Genomic DNA, 20,089 nt, shown 5'->3' with positions numbered 1-20,089 from the left:
TGGGAGAGTGCAATGCCCTCGTCCACTCTTCCCTGGGGCTGTGGTACCTCTGATTCAAAGGCTCCAGCCGGACACGTAGCATCTGCTCCAGATACCCACAGCTGGCAACTTATACATGCAGTAATCCATTAAAGCTTATTCACAGCCATGAGTTGCTTTAAAAGCCACAAGACTGGGAAGAAACAGCATCTTGATGCTGCTAGTATAAAACAGACACCTTACAAGAACAAGTGTGTAAAGCTGGTGAAAGAGGTGCTCTTCTTTTTTATCAATTTAATTCACAAGGTTTAAGGATTGCTAAGAATTAATTAGTGACAATTAAAAATAGATTGAGCTGTGATTATGTGTCCTTAGAAAGTCAAGCTGAGCCTACATGTAGTCAGCAAATACAAGCTCAAAAAAAAAAAATCTCTATTTGCAGCTTTTTGCATAAACAGAGGGGGTCTGAAAGCTGAGAAGTCAACCTCTGTCACCAAAGCAGCTGTGAAACATGGGTTTGGGGAAAAAAGTAATATAAACCTTCTTGTCCAAGGGAGTTTTGCAACATGAGAAAATGGGAAAGGAGCTGACTGTGTTTTCCACCTGCTTTTCCAACCACCTTTTCACAAAACTATAAGAAAGTAAGACCCACATAGACCAGGAATTTCAAGTGTACATAGATACACTCCAATGAATAAGGGACTAGACTATCAGCTAAACAACTTAAAGGACATTATTTCTGTTTAAACCAGATGTGCAGCCAGCCCTAATTAAGGCATTAGCTACAATCACTAGTATTGCAAGTGGTTTCCTATTGAAGATACTCTTTCCTTAAAGACGAACAATTTGAGTCTTGCTGATTCCAAGAGAATGAGAGATTCAGCCCCAAGATTGTCATTCACCTATTCCTTTTGATCATAATGTGCATTAGACCAACCACCGAAAGTGAGAAGAGGGATTCAGAGCACCGGCCCCTTCTGTACCAAGTACTGAGCATCCCCGCAGATGGTGAGGCTCCTTCATCATCTTGTGCAGGAGTTATTTTAAGTTTCCCCCAGGAGGGATTAACCTACCTCCTTGCATCCTAAAACTTTCCGACATACCTCTTCTGCCAGAAGGCGATAAAATCCAGGGTTTCTTAAAAAGACTGTGACTCACATCAGCTTAAAGTATTTCAAAGGACGCTGTTCTTTCCCCCCAATGAAGAACACCACAGATCACAACAAAAGGCAGCAGCAGAAGTGACTAAGTGGCAGGGATACGAGGAGAAAAGCAGCTATCTTCAGGCACTGCAGCAAGGGTAAAGAACCAAAAGTGTTCAGTTTTGCAAGGTATTGAGCACGGTGAGATTTAAAGCACGAATAGAAACACTGAAGTCAATGGGATCAATCAATGTTTGAAGAGCCACCTGAATCAGAGCAGATCTAAGCAGACCCAAGAGCTTTGCTCCTATCCCAGTACACACAGCATGTCACTGCTGCCTGCTTCTCCCTGCAGAGCCCCAGCACAGCTCTGCTTGCTCCTGCCCAACTTCCAGCCTCCACAGCCCAAGAAACCAGCTGCAGCACCAGGTCCTACTCGGCTTCTCCCTTGCCAGGGCACCGGGAAGGTACAGAAGTGGGAATGTGAGCCCATATCAAGTCATTTCATACCACCCTGTTGAATCTACTGTCTGCACTGGAGGCCAGGCACCATCCCAGCCCAAAATCCCCAGCACCCTGAGCTTCCTCCTTCTCGGTCCAGTACCATCTTTAGCAAGGACAGATGGACACCGCAACCATCCCAGCACCCACTGGCCCAGCCCTGATCTTCTTCATCCCTAGATCAGTGACTTTTTTTCCATCGAGAAGAACCATCAAAGCCATCCCTGATCTCCAAAGTGTATGCATTTCACACCTCTCCCCAGCTTGGGTTTACAACCCCATATCCATCTGTACATGGGGCTGCCACTTCCACTGGAGAGAGGAGATTTAAAGAGGAAAAAAAGAGAGGGAGGGTGTCAGATCCACACTCCCCTGCTAATTCCTATCAAAGGACCAGGCTGCATTTCCACCCATCTTCTAGCTGTATCATAAGCAACACATCTTTGCTACCTTGGTCTGTCACCTGCAGAGATAATAATCTTTTTCATTAACCTGGCTGCTCCTGGGACTAGATCTTCCCCTGAAAACTGCTATAAAACAAGTTACAAGCCAAAGGGCATGTTTAGGGAGCACCAAAGTGGGCAAGTCTCCTGCAAATTGTTTCACCCGAACTTGCCTTCTCTTTAAAATGCTTGAGGAAGACCTAAGAACAAATGGTGACTGCGCTGCGTAGCAGCATTAGCCCAAGATGCACAAAAAGAGGATTTTAAGGTTGGCTACGAGAAACAATAAGGTTGAGAGGGCAGAAAAGTCAACTGCCTGCTGTCCTTGCCAGGACAGAGGTTGCTCATGGTGGACTAGAGACCGCTGCAGAAGAGAAAATCAGGAGAGAGGGGAAATCAGCTAGGACTTTCCACGCATGCTTCACTGATTATCTCTTGCTTTCCCACATCCCCAGTCGGCATTTCCCTATGGGACATCGCGGGGCAGAGCCAAGCACAGAGGGACCGACCTGCTCCCACCGGTGCAAACACCCTGCTCACGGGCAGCCAAGGAAAGAGATTCTCCCCTGGATTAAGAACAAAACCACCTCCTCCTTTGAAAACCATATTAATTAATGGCATTCATTAGGGACCTAGCCAGGAAACTTAGGTAATTTAATTTCTCAAGTACACAATGTCAGGAATGATAGTGGGCCAAAAGCCAGTGCTGCCAACAAGGTGAAACCTCTTTCATTTATTATCTGAGAGGTGGGGAAGTCAAGCATGAATGTCAGAGTGTCACTAGAGAAACCAGATACACGGAGCAAGTACTAAATTATCCAAATGAGTCCATTATATCTATTGCTGTCACACACCACCCGAGGGAGATAGGAAAGGTCTCCCAGCTCACCAGTGATGCCATGGGCCAGTGCTCTCCTGCAGGTGAGAGGCTTTGCTGGGCTAGACACCACAAAGAGCGAGTCAATAATTTCAGAGAAAAGAAAAAAAGGAAAACCTACCAGCCGGCAATTTGCCATGGGAAATCATGAGCAAATAATAATTCAAATAACATTCCTCTAAAAGACGTTGATGCCCATGAAATGCTGATTTAACCAAGAGCTACAAAAAACAATTTTAAATCCCCAGACTAGTTTGCAGCGTTAAATGCCCAGGTAGGCTGGGTCAGTTGTCTCTGCCAAAAGATGTCCCATCTGGACTGTGTTTGAGGAAACAATGGAAAAATCAGGCCAGGTGACTTTCTTGCCATCAAAAAAGTGATGGAAACAATCAAGCTTAGTCATTTTACTGCACATTTCTGGTTTTCTTCCAAACATATCAGAGAACTTACACACAAATCAATCCTTACAGCAAGTAGTAAAGCCCAAAAGCTTTGCCACTCTCTGAATTTGGGGTTTGGGGAGATAATGGATTTATTATAGCACTTGCCCAAGCTGATTTAGCAAAGCAGGGATAGAAACATGAGCAAAGGAGTCCTTCCTCACCCCCTACCTTGGCACAAGAGTTGAGCATTTGCACCTCGAGCTGACATAACCTTTCCTTTCCAAGGACCAGGCAGGTAACTCCAAAGCACCAGATTCAGCAGGAGGCGGCACCCAGCCAGAGCTAGGAGGCTTGTTTCAACTTAGCAAGGCATGGTTGCGGCTCCAGAAATGCTTTACAGAAAGAGATTCTTTTTAATTTTTTTTTTTTTTTTTTTTAAACACAAACAGAAATGGCGAGAGGCTACCAGCACAATCGGACTAAGACACCATGACTCTTTAAAAAGGCTTGAGGCTTTGGGGGAGAAGAAAAGAAAACCATCACCTCCTCCAATGTTAGAATGTCTAAGAACATTTTATATATACCTATCTACTGGTTCCCAGCCCATCCTGAGGAGGCCAAGACGATGCTCTCGCAGCACACCCTGCAGTGGTCAGTGGAAGGGAGACTACCTCAAAACAAACAAGTACAGGGCGGTTCCCATTTCTTTTCCATTCCTAGAGAAATGTAAACTTTTTTTTCCCCACCCTTAAATATCTGCCATGTCAATACATTATTTTTTGTAATTAACATCATTACAGTGCACCATTAAATTCTCCCAATTCATAAAAAGGACTGCACTGTAACACTATATCCAACGGGAGAAATAAATTCTTTAATTTAGGACAGGTTTGAAATTACTTTTGGATACATCTAACCCCTTTAAAATTGGAATTCAAGCAATTTCACTGAAACCCTGTTTGGTTTTTATATTCAGGAACAGAAACCCTATCCAGTACATACCTCCAAGGGAAAACATTACCGTTATCCAAAATGACATTAAGATTTAATACAAACAACACAGTAATTCAGCCTTTTAAAATTCAATAATGGTTCCTCTGATTTGACACATAGTGAAGTTGATTGCAGAACTACCATTAACTTCATGATTTTGCTGCAAGCTTCCTGACAAATTCAAAATTACATCCAAATCACACAACATCATTTAATATGATGTAAGCTATTATATAGTAAATTAAAATCAAAGTTAACATATGTTTCTACAGCTCTTTACTTAAAAGTTATACAACTAAAGAACACCATTTTTAATTTTTTATTTAAACCTATACACAGGCTACTGAATCTAAGTACATTTAATATTTAATGCAAACAGTAAGATCCTTACGAGAATTTAGTGCTGCCAGTGAAGCCAGTACCACTGTTGACATTAGATAGCAGGAATAAGTGTTTGCAGAGCTCAACCCATAATTGATCTAATGACAGTAAATATGCAGACCCCGACGCGTGTCCTCCAACTTCAGCAGAGTTAAGCTTTCGAGAGGCAAGCTGGGATTTCTCTATCAGATCCACGTATCGGAGACCAGAAGAGCAGCAATGATTAAGGCCTGTAGTACACAGCTTGTTGCTGAATCTGGGGACTTTTGCAGCAAATGTGCCAACTCTGTATGCTACCTTCACCTCCCTCACTAAAAGATAAGGGTCTAATTCAATAAACCCAGAAGGGCTCAAGCGCTCAGCTCTTCAGATGCTGCCAAATTGCCTCTGCAACGGTCATTGATTTCCTCTCCTGCACGCCCACAGCTTCCTCGAAGCCCGCTGCAGGGCTGCCAAAATATTGCTCAGCATCCGTGGGCTGCCTTTGACCCTCCTGCCCTGGGGGACGGAGAAGCTGCGTGGCCCAACTCCAGTTGTGCACATCCGTGGGCAGAAATTTCCTGGCATTGATGCCCAGACACACCTGTATTTTATACCATAAATATTTTCCCGTGCTGCAAATGTTTTATCTTTTAAGACAGTCGTTAGCGATGTAATCAGCACCAGAGAAGCCTCCGCATACTCTGTTCCCAGATAATGGGGAAAAAATTGGTTTTATTTGTTATTTCGTATTTGCTCTGCGGTGACATTAGAGTTCCCAGCTGAGACTAGGTCCCTTGCTGTGCCGAACGCTGCAATAACCACATCAAGAGGGAAAGAAAGTCCTTGCCCCAAAGGTTCTCTGTAGACAGGAGAGACACAGAGCTAATAGGAAAAAAGCAAGAGCATAGCCACGAGCACCGAGCAGGACACCCCAGGCAAGCTGAGGACACCCCCTGACTCCATTACCTGCCCTGATCCACTAATCACTGAGTCACCAGCAACAACACACACGAAAACTCCAAAATTTACTGTCCTCACATCTTCCTGGCTGCATGCAGCCACAGGCGCGTAGGGAAGCGGGCTCAGGGGCTTAATAGATGCTCTTGGCAAACAACTAAAGAACTATTCCAGCAGTGGTGGCTCCTGAACAAGCTGATGGTGAGCAAATCGAAGGTTTTCAACATCAGAGCAGGGAGGTTCTCAAACAGCCCCCCAAAAACAGTAGCGGGCAGAAATCCACAGCTGGATTTGGCAGGGACCTTCATGGATTAAGTACTTGGTGGGTTAAGCTGGGACTAGACTTGGTGAGGCACGTGGTCTCTTGCAACCCTGTGTGCTCCAAAATAATCACTTTGTGAGCAGGTGACGTTACAGTGGCATGTCACAAAATAAATACTTCCTAGATGGTCCAGGGCTCATCGTCCTGGTATCGACGTCTCAGCTTTGTCTGTCCTGGTGGCAATTCTCCATTCCCAGGGCCTGATCCAGCGATCATTTACACCAATTACGATATAGCAGCACTTGCCTCACCAGTGGACTTGTCCCTACCAATGGGTACCTGGTCACAGAATCACAGAATGGTTTGGGTTAGAAGGGACCTTTAAAATTCATCTGCTCCAACCCCCCTGCCAGGGTTGGTGGATGACTGTTAAGATGAAGCGTACCCATACACAGAGATGAATCCCACCCAAGAAAACGAAAGGGTGGCGTTTCCAAATCCAGGAGATGTAGAAGTGCTAATGAAGAAATTGTGATGCTGCGGTCACCTACTGAAGGAGCTGCTTTCTGCCCATCACACACCTTCACGCCCTTCTCCAACCTACCAGAGATTTTCTGCTATTGCTATACAAATTGGCTCCTTTCTTCCTTTTTCTCATGGACAGGGTAATATCCCATCACTGATTCGAGGCAGGCAGCTTGCAGCAACAGCTCTGATCACAGCCAGACACAGCTGTCAAACATATTCTATGAGGAAAGCCAAAAATTCTACAAATACCTCACGTGCATCTGCTAGCACCCACTGGAGGACCCGGAGTGACACAGCTGCTTTCACCTCTAAATCCCAGAAAACATAATAACCAGCTCTTCGCAGACAGGGCCTCAAAGAGGGAAGGTCAAACGTCTCGTCAAAAGTCAAAGCTAGGGCCCTTTTTTCAGAGCACGACACTTGTCTCAGCTGTTAAAAACAATCATTTCTTTGCACCACACCTTGGAAGTGAAGCACACCAAATATTTGGCATCTTTTCTTTCAGATATGGGCGTTCAGCACAATGCATCGACCACAGCTTAAAATCCTGTGCATTAACTCTGCTCTAGGAGACATCAGAGAGAATGGAGAGCTGAGAACAGCTGCAATACTGCTGGGCTTTTATTCCCTTTTAAAATAAAAATTAAAAAAAAAAAATCAAAGCTTTGTTTTTGCAATCTTGCACAAACATGTGTGTTCTCTTCATCTTTTTACCCTTTCAAATACTAATCATCCTCAGGAAGTTTATGACACAGGTAAGGGCTGAATTTCTAAGACGTATTGATAGAAAGGAACCAAAGAAAGCCTTCTGCAGTTCTTTCACAGCCTGGAAACGCTATCAGTCCTACAAACCCCATCCAAATAAAGATATGGGATTTCAAGTGGTACCTACAAGTCTGCTTACACACACATGGGCTGAATGGGTTTATTTCTCTCTTTTTAGCCACACTGAATCTCTGAGTCACCCCGGCAGCATCATCACCCTGGATATTACCATCCGCCTCCTCCCAAGGATCCTTATCTTGAAGGATAACTAAGGCTTTGCAGCACACAAACTACTCTAGACAGGCACGGAAAGAAAGTCAACTTCTGGCCAAAGTTTCTTCTCTCAAATAATTTTTCACTTCCATTCTTGTATCAGCGATAAAATTATCACCAACATTTTTTTGTTTCATTTTTCCCCTAAGAGAATTAGTTAAGAAGATTTCTGCCAGGGAGGATTATAGACATTGTTACAAGCTGCCAAGAAACAAGAGCGCAAGTGTATACATGCGTGTCTGGGAAAGGATGAAAGTAAAATAATTGCAGCTGAACTTGCCCAGATAGCACCAAAGAAATACAAAACTTTCTATTAAGCTGACATAAAAATAGAAAAGCTCTCAGAGTTACAGGGACCCAGCCCCAACCCAAGAAATAGTAATACCCCTTATCTGTCTGTGCCATGGATTTACTCTCAGGCTGTCGGAGTTGATCTTAGTTATTTCCTGCAGGACTTGCTTCTTGCTATATCTTATCTGAATACAGCTGTAAGTAGCTGTAAGCACACAAATAAGCTTCCCCAAAATGCACTACACCAATTCCCTCCCCAAGTATCCTCTGTATTATTTGTCCATAGGCGACTCCGTCACAGCTGCACAAGTGCTCTCCCTCCTGTGACGGCGGACGAGATGCAAACGCTCAGGTCCACCAGTAACCTCAGGGAACCAGATAACCACCCTGCCCTGAAATTTATTTCTGAGCCCCATTTGATTTCCTGCCCCCTCTGAAATCAAACCACCCTCCACCATTGCAAATCTAATGGGCCATCCGGACATAAGGCTCTGCTTCGAGACAAAACATGCTTGGCTACCCCCGGCTAGCAGAACGACTAATAAATTATATTACAGCACCGGTGAAGAGCAAACCAGGTTTAACGCCTATTTGCACTGACATTTCTACCTCTTACACTTCTACCTCTTATGGTAAAGACCTGGATTTTGGTCTGGTGATTCCAGGTTCCTACTGCTCATATAGTATTGAGACTGGTCAGATTGGATGGCAACATTTATACCTGCAGTTAAATGCTTTTGTTTGTTTGATTTATTTAAATAAAGCTTCTAGTATTGGAAAATTCAGCACAGTCACAATAAGGGTTCATCATCTTTCCGGGTGAATATCTCCCATCTCTGACTTCAGCTTCCAACAACATCTTTTGTATTGGTGCCCAGGCAGGCACTAGCACGCAGAGACCACGGCAAGGTAAACTAAGGTACTTGACTTTTTAGTTTTCGGGCACACTTCCAAGCTTTTCACTAATTCTCCTTTGAACTCTCTACCATTTTGCAGGCTTGACGTTGAGACTGTTGCAGGGGTGTTTTGTCAGAGCCACACGGGGAGGTGATCCCACACTGGGACGCCTATTTCCACAGGGACAATTCCCACTGCAGTAGGAGTTCGTGGCAAACCTGCTTTCATACCTGTGGACTTGTTTCATGTCACTGCATGTATTGAAGATCAGCAGAGAGATTTCTTTTGTCCTGTAAAATGTAGATTAAGAGCCAAAAGTACCTAACTGAGTGTCTGACTCAAAACCCAACCCACCGAGCCTCCGGAGAAGGTTTTGCACCAGCCCTGGCATACTTTGCACGCAGAATTACGTGGGCAGAAATCCCCACTGCTCTGTGTTGTAGCACCAGGTACGCAGCTGTCAAGAAGCAAACAAGCAATGATTTTTTTTTTAATTTTTTTTTTTCCCATGCTGTTAGCTTTGAAATTAGATTCCTGGAAATACTCTTTTAAACCCAAGCCCCAATATCTACCTAAATGATCATAAATAAGCTTTGCATTACTACACAGCTGAACTCCAGAAACAAGAGGAGAATGACAGTTACTCGTATTTCCTATCTGCTAGGAGAAAGGGGCAACATGGCAGGAGCACGGAGAGCTTGTATGTGTGTACATATATATATACACACACACATATATACACACACACAGAGTATACAAGCACATACACAAATGGAAAGGAGAGAAAAGTAACTGAGCCCAGCCAGCGATGTCTTTGCAATGGGCTATACAGCACACTAAGGACAGACATGAAAGAGCAAAGCAGATACATGATATCAAACCTGCTACCAAAAAAAAAAAAGTAGAGGGCACCTTTACAAGATGGGATGAAGAAGGAAATGTTATTACCGCGTGTCCCCAGTCTGGGAATCATAAGTAAGTCATAATCCACGCCGATATCAGCTCTGCCAACTAATTGAACTGAAAAGCCAACTGAAAGCAATCTAATTCCCAGTGTTTTCTAGGGGCCAAAGGCTCAGTTCAGAAAGCACTTTAGCAGCTGATCAAATCTAAGCGTGTAATTAGACCCAGAGGGTAAAATCCTGGCCTTAGTGGCGAGTTCTGTCTAAACCGGATCGAGGCAGGATTTTGCCTGTTGGACTTTGTGAGCGCCTGGGGACTTCCCCAAATCCAAAGGGGAATTTCAGCTCTTTGCAGAGAAAGCATTTGTGAAATTTCTTTCTGTTCCCTTCACAAAGAAGTTGCACAAGGCCCAAATTTCCAAATCTTGTTGTCCTAAACTGAGGCATGGTTTGCATTATTTTCACCGGGGCTGGACAACCACAGCTTCCATCGTCTCGGACCCATCCTGCCATAAGCCAGCACCTTGCAGCCAGGCATGGTTCCCAGCTTTAGCATCTCAGGGGCAGCTTTTTGTGACTCGGCTAGAGACTTAATTTCATCAACCCAGCAAAATAATCATCTCCTTCACTGTAAACCCGTCAGCAGTCTCAGCGGAGCTAGCACATGCCAAACCAAACAGCCCTTTAAGTGTTACAGTGGATGAAGTTCACTGCTGCCTTTGCGGGGAGCACGATGCTCTTTGCAGCACATAATAGCGTTGGATATGCAGTTACTTAATGCATTCAGCCTTTTAACCAGAAGACAAACAATTTTTTTCCCCTTTGTGTAAATTCTTCAAGTCAGAAGGTTTTCTGGAAAAATTCCCCGGGACATCTCCGACTGGTGTTTTCTTTGGATGAAGGCCACCGGTGCCGGCTGACATAACTAGAAGAGCAGCCTGTGCACTCCTGAGGGGCTCCGGGCAGAGCTGAGGACATATCTCCCTCTCATTATCCCTTGCCATAATGGGAAACGGTCTCCAAGATATTCAAAACCCATTAAAAAAAATTCCTGCTTTTGGAGGTGACAAGCAACATATGCTATTTTGTTGAATTCTTAAAGTTGAGCTATCAAAAACCCCTCACACCTGCATACTTCAGCATTAATATTTTTGCAACACACTTAACCAAGGACTATCGTCCAAGTATAACTTTAGTTAACCAAACCATGGCACCCCATCCACCACGGGAGGTCAGTGATTAGGACCATGTAACACTCTACCTCCTCCATTCTCTGCTTGGGTTCCAGTCCAGCAGCACACCCAAGACGTGCTTAAAATTAAGCCTCAGACCCCCAGACTCCAAAGTAGGGATTTCAGTGGTGACATTAGAGCTGCTCAGAGAACAAGGCATTGCTCCAAAATTCAACAGTACGTCGTCTCCAACGCATAAAGGACAAATCATGCCTTTATTTGAAAGGCATGCCTCTTTTCATGAGAAGCTACAAAGCGAAATAATTCAAATATACAGTTAATAAAGAGCTTGTGAAATTATAACTCTTCTTCGTCTTTTGAAGAAGACATTCGACAGATGTTCGATCTTCGACAGAGACTTTTAAGATTTACTAGCACACCATTTCACATGCAAATAAAGAGGAATAAAGCAGCAAAAGCACAAAAGGCTCCTTACTCTTTACCATCTTGCCGGCAAGATTTTCAACACAGTTCAGCCCTCATTGCCAGGGTCAGATCATAGAACGGTTTGGGTTGGAAGGGACCTTTAAAGATCATCTAGCCCAACCTCCCCAATCTTCAAGGCTGTATTAATCTGCATTATTTCATTTAAAATATTAAACAATAAACCTCTTGTTTCAGACTGCAGCAGGCTAACCTATGCATGCACGCACACACACACACCCATCCCATGGATTTGGGGAAGCTTATTATAATCATAAGCTATCAAAACATCATGTAAGCTTTTAGTTCCTCATTATTAACTTAAGTAAATTCAGCTCCTTTGAGGGTGAAGCTATGGTAAGGCAGTGAATAGGATACTCCGCTACTCTTTGCCCCAGTTTAAGTATATTCTTAATATCTTCCACCTGTGCTAAAGAGCAGCACTCATTTTTTATGTCATCTATCTTCTCCAATGTGCTGAGACTTTAAAAAAAAAAAATTGGTGTCAGTTCAGTTTTTTTTACCTGACTGCAAAAATATTGGTAAGAGGCTCAAAGTAAAGAGAAGCTGTTATGGCATTTTGTTGCATGCCTCCAGCCTTAAGACTTTTTATCTGCGTATTTTAACTACTTTCTCCTTACAGAGATAAAAGATTCTTAAGCTTGGGGTTTTTTTCCCCTGTAATTAAGGCAGAAAAAAAAAAAGTCACATTATAACTTTTGGATATACCTCAAATTACCACTGTCGGGGCTCACTTTCTGGAAGGAGGGAGGGAAAAGGGGTCTGTGTGCATCTAGAGTTTGGGGTATAACAGCTAGAAAGGTGAAAACCATTACCCTACCAGCAGACTGGAACTTCTTCCCCCACTGCATGGCAACTGCTCTCCTTCTAGAGGTGATCAGCCAGGTCCCTTCTTCAGCTGCTGGTTGCAAATTGCTAAATGAAGTCACCTGGGAGAGGAAAAGTTCTTTCTCAGGTGCCCTCGGTAGAGGAACTGGTGGAGGCAGCCAGGAGGGGAGTCAGGGTATTTATGACCCAAAGGCAGTCAGCTGAAAGCCCTCCTGGAGTTAATGAGGGCTTTAAAAAAAATATGAAGCCAGCAAGGACCTATTGACCTCTGAGAGATGGTGGGGAGAGGGTAACATGAGGGGAAAAAAAAAACCAAAACAAAAAACCACCAACCAGGAGGAGTAACTACTTGCACATTAGGCAGATGTTCTGCCATTGCAGGCTTCACCCATAACTTCATTTCTCCCATTTAACTCACCTTGACTTTCTCCATATGCTATGGACTAGATCCACTTTATCTTTTTGTACAAAGGAAGGAAAAAACCTCCAGTTTCTGACACTTAACATCAGTCAAAGAACAGTAAAATCCCCTTCTTGAGGCACAGACCAGGTTTGTTTGATGGAGTCTATGCTATATAAATGAGAATATCTTCAGTCCTGAAGTTAAATGGAGCTTATGGTATTTTTTTTACTTTTCAGTATTCAGACCTGAGCACAGATTTTTCCTGCCTCTTTCCCAAGCATTTTCTACTTGGGCAAAAGAACAAAGGACAACTGGGGAGAGCTGTACGTGATGGCCGGCTTCACTTGCACTCGACCAAAGGGCAGGTCGCCGCTGCTTTGCAATAGAAACAACATTGGGTCTGTGCAGAAGTCTTAGGAAAATCTGATCCAGAAACCCTGCATTGAAGACACCATCTGCAGTTCTTCCTCAGGTCACAACTCACCAGATGCGCTTTCTTTTGAAAGAGGAAAAAGTTTTCACTGTAATTATAATACTACGTAAAGAGTGAAGATCCGGCCATCGCTGCAGGCCAACAGCAAACTAGAGCAAGTGATGTCTCACAAAGTCTCTTTGGAAGAGCAGTCTGTAAGGCTTAATATTGAACTTTGAAGACATTAAACATACCAACCCTGCCACAGGGTGCTATGGGGGGCGTTAGGAGAGTTTCTGCTCAAGCACTAGCTGCGCTTAATTCAGCTGCAAAAGGTGTGGACTGATTCAAGCATTGTTGGGCAGCGAAGGGGAGACAAGAGGTTTTGCTGAAAGGAGAATAAATAAAACAGGGCTTATCAAATGGAAACCCAAGGTGGGTGGGTGTGTGAATGAAAGGCATGGATAAAAAAGAAAATAAATAATAATAATTAAAAAAATTACAGGAATCATCAATATGAAAGAAAAGGTCTTTTCATTCCTTTGGATGAAAATATGCTCCAAGCATATGGAGGAGCTCCAAGCATACGGGACCAGTGCCAGTCTGCCCGCCTCATCCTTCTCACCTTGGGCTTCCTATCTAGCAGCTGGCCATTGGGTTGGGTTGGGATCTTTTCCTTTTTTAGCTATTTTTCATATCAGTCCCACTGAATGTGGTAGTGACAGGAAAAATGCTACTGAGGTGCTGCATTAATATCCTTATTGAATAATAATTTTTTTCCTTGGGAAAGTTTTAAACGTGCTTCATTTGGTATCCTTTTGATCTGGCAGCATTTACCCCTCCTAGACATATGTGCATCACTAGAGAAAACCCCCAAAAAAGAAAGAAATGTGGAAAAGCGTGCAGACTGCCCTTGCTCAAACCAGAGAGCAAGATAACAGTGGGGTGAAGATGATGGTTCATGGCACAAACAGCAAAGCCATTGCAATCTCGAGCTGTTGAATGCAGCAAAGAGCAGAGGAATGGTGCTGCACCACCCTCATTTACACAGAGCACCCACCTAAATCCAGTAACGGCTGACTGCTTTGGAGACAATATCTTAGCCATTTTGCCATTAAAACCAGACTTTCTGCATGCTTGTGAGCTAATGACCACGGGGAGCCAAGGGCTCTGCCTGCACAGCCAGGATGGGTGGCCCAGCACCACACTGATGGACCCACCAGTGCTGTGAGAGGGTATCGACATCCCAAATTGTCTCACATACAGCCAGAATCGGGGGGGTTGAGTAGCCTCCATCTGACACAAGCATCAGTTAGCTCAAGCCATAATCAAACCCCTCAAACGGTGATAGAGGTGATTGCTGTCGGGTGCCTTAGGGCTCCCTGATTAGCACGGGTGCAGATACAGAACAGTGAAGGATGTGTCCTTGGAAAGGTAAAGGCAGGGAAGACACGGTTCGAGCAAGGAAAGCAATGCACAGGCGGTGAGCGTAGACAATATCAGCCTCCAACATGCACGGGGCAAATTACAGATGATGGCCAGAAACGTCTCTGCACGGCACTCCTTTGCTTTCCTTCCATGGGCTTTTCTTTGCCCAGGCTGGCCCTGCCTCCTCTCACCAGAGGTCATGGAGAGCTGACTACGTTGATATTTTGAGTTGGATTTTAAGCCAATGAAGTTCCCGCACTCCCCCCAGCCCATTCCAGTCTGTAATTTCACTTTGAAGAAATTCAGAGTAATCTGAAATCCCACACCAACAGTTTCCTGCAGGGTGATATTTTTGTATATACGATTTCCAGACTGTGGATTGCAAAGATATTAACAGACTCTAGTGAGAGTTTGAAGACTAACGTTGCCTCAGTCACTGCTGATCTGATCATCTTTGGTGTGTGTGTCCTGCTCTGTTTTCCCTTTAAGTCCTTCTCCTGAAGAAATATCTAGGAAACATGTAAGACATATTTCTGTGTTATAAATAAAGCAGCAGCATTAATACTTAAAGTATTTAATAACCACCTATCAAGATATGGCAATAAAGTAAATTAATACTCCAAAGTCCTGATTTGGCTCTCACTTACATTGGTGTTACAGCACTAAAACTATTGGTTTCAGTTGCAGTTCATTTACAGACAAGTAACTGAGGTTAGCCTGACCTTGCATTGCTCTAATAAATACATTACAGTAACAACAGACCTGGAGTCAAAAGGAGTTTGCCTCTGGTTGCAACAGTAGCAGAGTGTAAATAATACATGGATATTAGAAAGGCAATTACGTCACAATATCAGAGCCCATATCATGAGCACAAACTGCTCTGCAACACAAGCCGGCTCTATTGGGATGAATGCCCTTTCTAAATTACAGCATTACAGATCGACTAGATATTCACTTTGTTTCTGTAGTAATGCAAAACAGGAGATGGCTCCAAGTTTAAGGTCAGCACAATTTGACTTTTTTTTTTTTAATATATCTTTTTAAGGATACAAGTTCATCTTTCAGAGAAAACAAAACCTAACCTTGGCCTTGGACAGGCGCAGGATGATGTCTCCGTTTAGCTCTAGTCCCTCTGGGGTGATGGAGAGGAGTGAGAAGAAAGGCGGGATGAGGAGTGCTCAGGAAAACTGCAATCAGTCTGATGCCCTTTTGGAGGAATAAAACCAATATCTGGCCTAAGCTGGTAAATCTGGGGCGTGTTTCTACAAACAGAGTCTTGGCAAGGAGCACACCTGTAGGCTCTATACTTGGAGATGCCTAAAATTCGGAGAGATTAATTTCACGCTAAGTATTGTTGCTTTGTATTTGCAGGAGGTGCAGACTCAACTTTTCTCTGTCTCTGTTTTTCCATCTATAAACTGAGAATATGAATAATGTACAGCTAAGTTCATTAATGCTACTCAGGCTGTTGGGAGATCAATGGCCAAACAGATAAGTTCTCGCCTCGTCCTTTGTCAGGGCTTTACCACTTGTGGTTGTTCCTCAAATGGTCAACAAGCAAGACCTTAACCTCAGCTTTGGACAAAGCCATTTGCTACTTGGCAGAGATCTCATTTGCCACTCAAAAATGATGAAACTTAACACTCTGAGATGAGCCACATTCAGTTTTCTTGTGCAGAGAGTATGACTGGGCTCAAAAAGAGACAGTCAAGGCTAACAACCCAACCAGACCCATCTAAGTCTATGTGATTTACGGTTGGATTACTGGGAGGCTTTAACAAATACCTATTCTTCATAGCAAGTGCCTTTAAATAGCCATAAGCATGGTATAAAATTATGCAGCAGAAATCAATAAGGTTTTTAATCAAATTAATATCGGCTAGGATAAGGGGGCAGGGCCAAACTGTTTTAATGTCTTCTGAAGCATCCACTGTAAAAACATATATTTGATTGCTCAGTGAATGCATCTTGTTTGCTTTTCCTGTTGGTTATTAGTATAAAATTATCAAAATGCTAATAGATTAAAAACTTGTTAAGGTATAGGTTAATTAATCCCCAGAAATTAAATCTTTTGCTCATGCAGCTACAAAGTTTGCTAATCATAAAAATACATTTTTCAAGCAAAAGCTTAGCAATACTTGCCAAAAATTTGCGCTACGGGCGGTGAAAAATACTCAGTGTAGAAGATGGAGATGAGCTGTGCCACTAAGCCGCACAGCTGATGAGAGCTCAGAGCATTAAAGACCCTGCAGAGGACAGTCAGCATCTGGTGAGCTGGTTGAAAACTCTCCCAAAAACTTTAATAATAAGAGCTTATAAAGAGGCAAATGCTTCCTACTTTTCCAAGAGAATCACCAAGTTACATTTGTATGTGTCTTGTCAGCCTCTTCTCTGTGACTCTTTAGCATCAGCCTGGCAAAGTGTCTGCGTATTCACTGGGATAAAAAAATAGTAAGATAGCAGAGCAATTATCGGGCAAGTACTTAATATTTGGGGTCAGTATTCCCTGTTGACATGATTTCTTATAGAAAGGGTTGTGTAAGCCCCCTGCCTGTGTCTGTCAGTCCTTCCCTTCTGTCTTCCAACTCCTGTGCTAAATTTCAGTCAGGGCTGAGAGCAAGTCAGTTCTCCCAGAGACAATATCTTCCTAGTTTATGGAAAATTTGGGGGAAATAAAGAGCTATTGTGGATAGTGCACATATATTTGTACTTTCATTATAGTGGACAACTTGCAAAGGGGAGAAATCCCAACCAAGGAGGGGCGTCTCTGGTGTCTAATATGGCAGAAAATCTGATTTCAACTCTCCTGTTCATTCAAGCATTTGTAACATCTCTCTGCTGGGTCTGCCCTACAAGGCCTTATGTGGGATAAACCCACTGCTACACTATTTTAAAAAGAAAATCTGTCCACCGTGATCCGTAAATCTAGAAGAAGATAATTTTCCTCAGTTTCACTGCTCACAAAACTGTTCTGGATGTGGTTTAGATGTTTTTAGCTTGTGGACACGCATAGTTCCTCCTGCTGTGATGTGTAAACATTTAATTCTGCCAGCATGTTAAATAAAGTGATGTCAGCAGGTTTATTTTGCAGAATAAGAGGCCTGTGCAGACACAGAGTCAAGATCTGTTCTCTGTAGAACACTGTATACATTGATTTTTATTAATTATTCTTTATTCAGACAAGTGAGGTAACACACTGATCAGATATAAACATAGAAACAGAACCAGATTGTCTGTAACAGTGGATAAAGAAATACTGAAAGGCAAAAAGTGGTTTTCTGCCAGTGTTAACAGGTCTGTGACTTGAGATGAAACAACTCCAAACCTCCAATTAAAGCAGCTACTAGATATGAGCAAGTCATTACGGTTGTCCTTCTTTATCCCTAAGAGTTTATAACAAATAAGAATGACAAATCAGCATATAGCTCTGGGAAAAGTGAGTGGTTTGGGGAAATAAAGAGTGTTTGTGCCTGGGTGAGCTGGAGAGGTACCTGGAGGGTGGGTTGGACCCCTGAAGCCTACATGTCCCCAGCAAGCAAGGGGATAACCCTTAACCCTTATATTCACCAGCAAATATAGCACTGGCTTATGTACTGCTGCCACCGCTGATCCTGAAGCAACAGGAGGACAGCGAGGCTTCTCTGCTCCCATGAGCATGGAAAATCCAGGGAAATCCATCTAATCCCAACATCTGCATTGCTACATACAAGTCACTGTCTACGGTTGCAAGGCAAGAGAGACTAAAGAGCCATAAAACTGTGTCAAGGAGAAAAAGAAATGCATTAGAAATGCATCTTCATTAGAAAAGAAGTTGGCTTGAGCAAGAACAGGAGCCTCCTGGGTGCAAAGGTGCCAGGCAAGATTGGCTTTTAAGTTTTCTCAATGGCAGGCAGGAAGGCAGAAGGTCAGACCAAGTCTGGTTCTGGGGCTGGTCTGAGACTGGCGCAGTGATGTGCAGAAGCTCTGCAGCATCCTCCTGACTCCCTTCGGCTGCTGGAAAAAAAAGAAGCAGAGAGATCCGCCAGGCCATAAACAGCAGCCCGAAGATTGCTGTGGACCAAAGTTTTTCTGGAGTTACGTGGTCTGGCAGAACAAGGAAGGACCCCTCACCACTTCCATATTACCTCGTAGAGAAAGCAAACAAGATTCCCAGAAAAAGGCAGGAGGAACAGTGAGATGCATCCCGCTTCAGCAAGGGAAGGGAGGTGGTGGACAAAGCAGCTTGAACCATGCTATGATACTCCCTTTCAAGGGGTTGTGGCTGCACATGTCACACACCTTAAATCTCAGCAGGACAGCACACGTCGAACCACCCGGTTATGGGGGAGCTCCACACACATGGGGTGGATGGGGGGGGAAAAGCCACCATCACCCCGGGGGTGTCCTCCCGCAGGTGGCAAATCTGGGTCCCACCACCCATGGGACCTTCAGTAGAGGCAAGTTGGTCATAAAATGGGCATATCAGGTAAACAGAGAAGGCTATTCAGTCAAATACCCTCACTGCTCCAGAGACATGGCTATCCTTTCTCCAAAATAAGTTGACTTTAACCAGTTTTATCTATGGGATACCTGGACCATCAGAATTGGAGGGGGAAAGAAGACCATCTCCTCTGGTTGCAAGGATAGCACCAGTTCTGCATAAGTGACTGCTACTCCATAAAGAAGAAAGGGAAATATCTGATGGTGGTTAATTTTCATTCTCACCATCATTCAAAGAGCCTACTCAATCACTTTTCCACATAGTGAGATATGAAATCCATCACCGTTGCGTAACCTTTCCCAAATGTTGCCACATGAAGCAAAGCTTCTGAGAGATTTATTAAGGACGTGATTGAGGAGACAATTCTGAAACAAAAAAAACATTCTCAGTACACAGTACTTCATGAAATACCTATACGGGAAGTCAAAAAATGCCATTAATCTTTTCAAGTGAAGGGGACCCATATTCCATATTCATCATCCTGCACCACATGTTCATGGAAACATCTGAAGAGCACGGCATTAGGGACTCAAGTATTTTATTTTATCGCCTGATGGCATTTGCATTGAGCAGCAAAGATGGCAAATTATTTGCAAAATTATCAGACTCCCTCAGTGCCTCAGCACTTCTCAAGGGAAATAACGTGCTTAGAAACACGGATGTTACCAAGATTAACTTCCACTGCCTGAAAGGCATTTGCCTGCCTGACCTGACTGCAGCCCACAATTTTATCAAGCGCCGCTAAGCAAACAGGCAGTGAGATGAAAACGCTCCCGTGAAGCTCTAGGCGTCAGCTCAGATGCCTCGATGGCATTTCATTCACCTCGTCTGGGAAAAGGATGAACTTCATTTTCCCAAAACTGACTCGAAATAACTCCAGCAAGGCAGAAAGACTGGTAAAACTGACAGTGTGACAGTCCTGGCTGTCAGTACATCTGACAAGATCTATTCCTTGCAAAAATAAACAAAAGATGCCCTGTGAAAGGAAAACAGTGGATTTTAGCCCTTATTATACCTAAAGATGCAAAGAAGCCCAGAGAAAGCTTATTTTTGTTGATTAATTTTGTCGTGCTGTATCAGACCAGTTAAACCTGGCCTGGCAGCAAACCTTCCATCTGGGATACCCTTCATATATCAGCATGCCAGGTCTCAAAAGGCAGCACCAAATCCCAGGAACTGGGATGGAGACAAGAGCCCCTTGTCCTTTCCCTGCAGGACCAGCTGCCCCAACAGCAAGGAACCTCTGTTCAACCCAATTTCTGACCCACTGGCGACAGAGACTTCAGTGACTCCCCAGGAAACACTT

This window comes from Haliaeetus albicilla, chromosome W, assembly GCF_947461875.1.
Source record: "Haliaeetus albicilla chromosome W, bHalAlb1.1, whole genome shotgun sequence".
NCBI classification, from domain to species: Eukaryota; Metazoa; Chordata; class Aves; order Accipitriformes; family Accipitridae; genus Haliaeetus; species Haliaeetus albicilla.
This window is presented reverse-complemented; position numbering follows the sequence as displayed.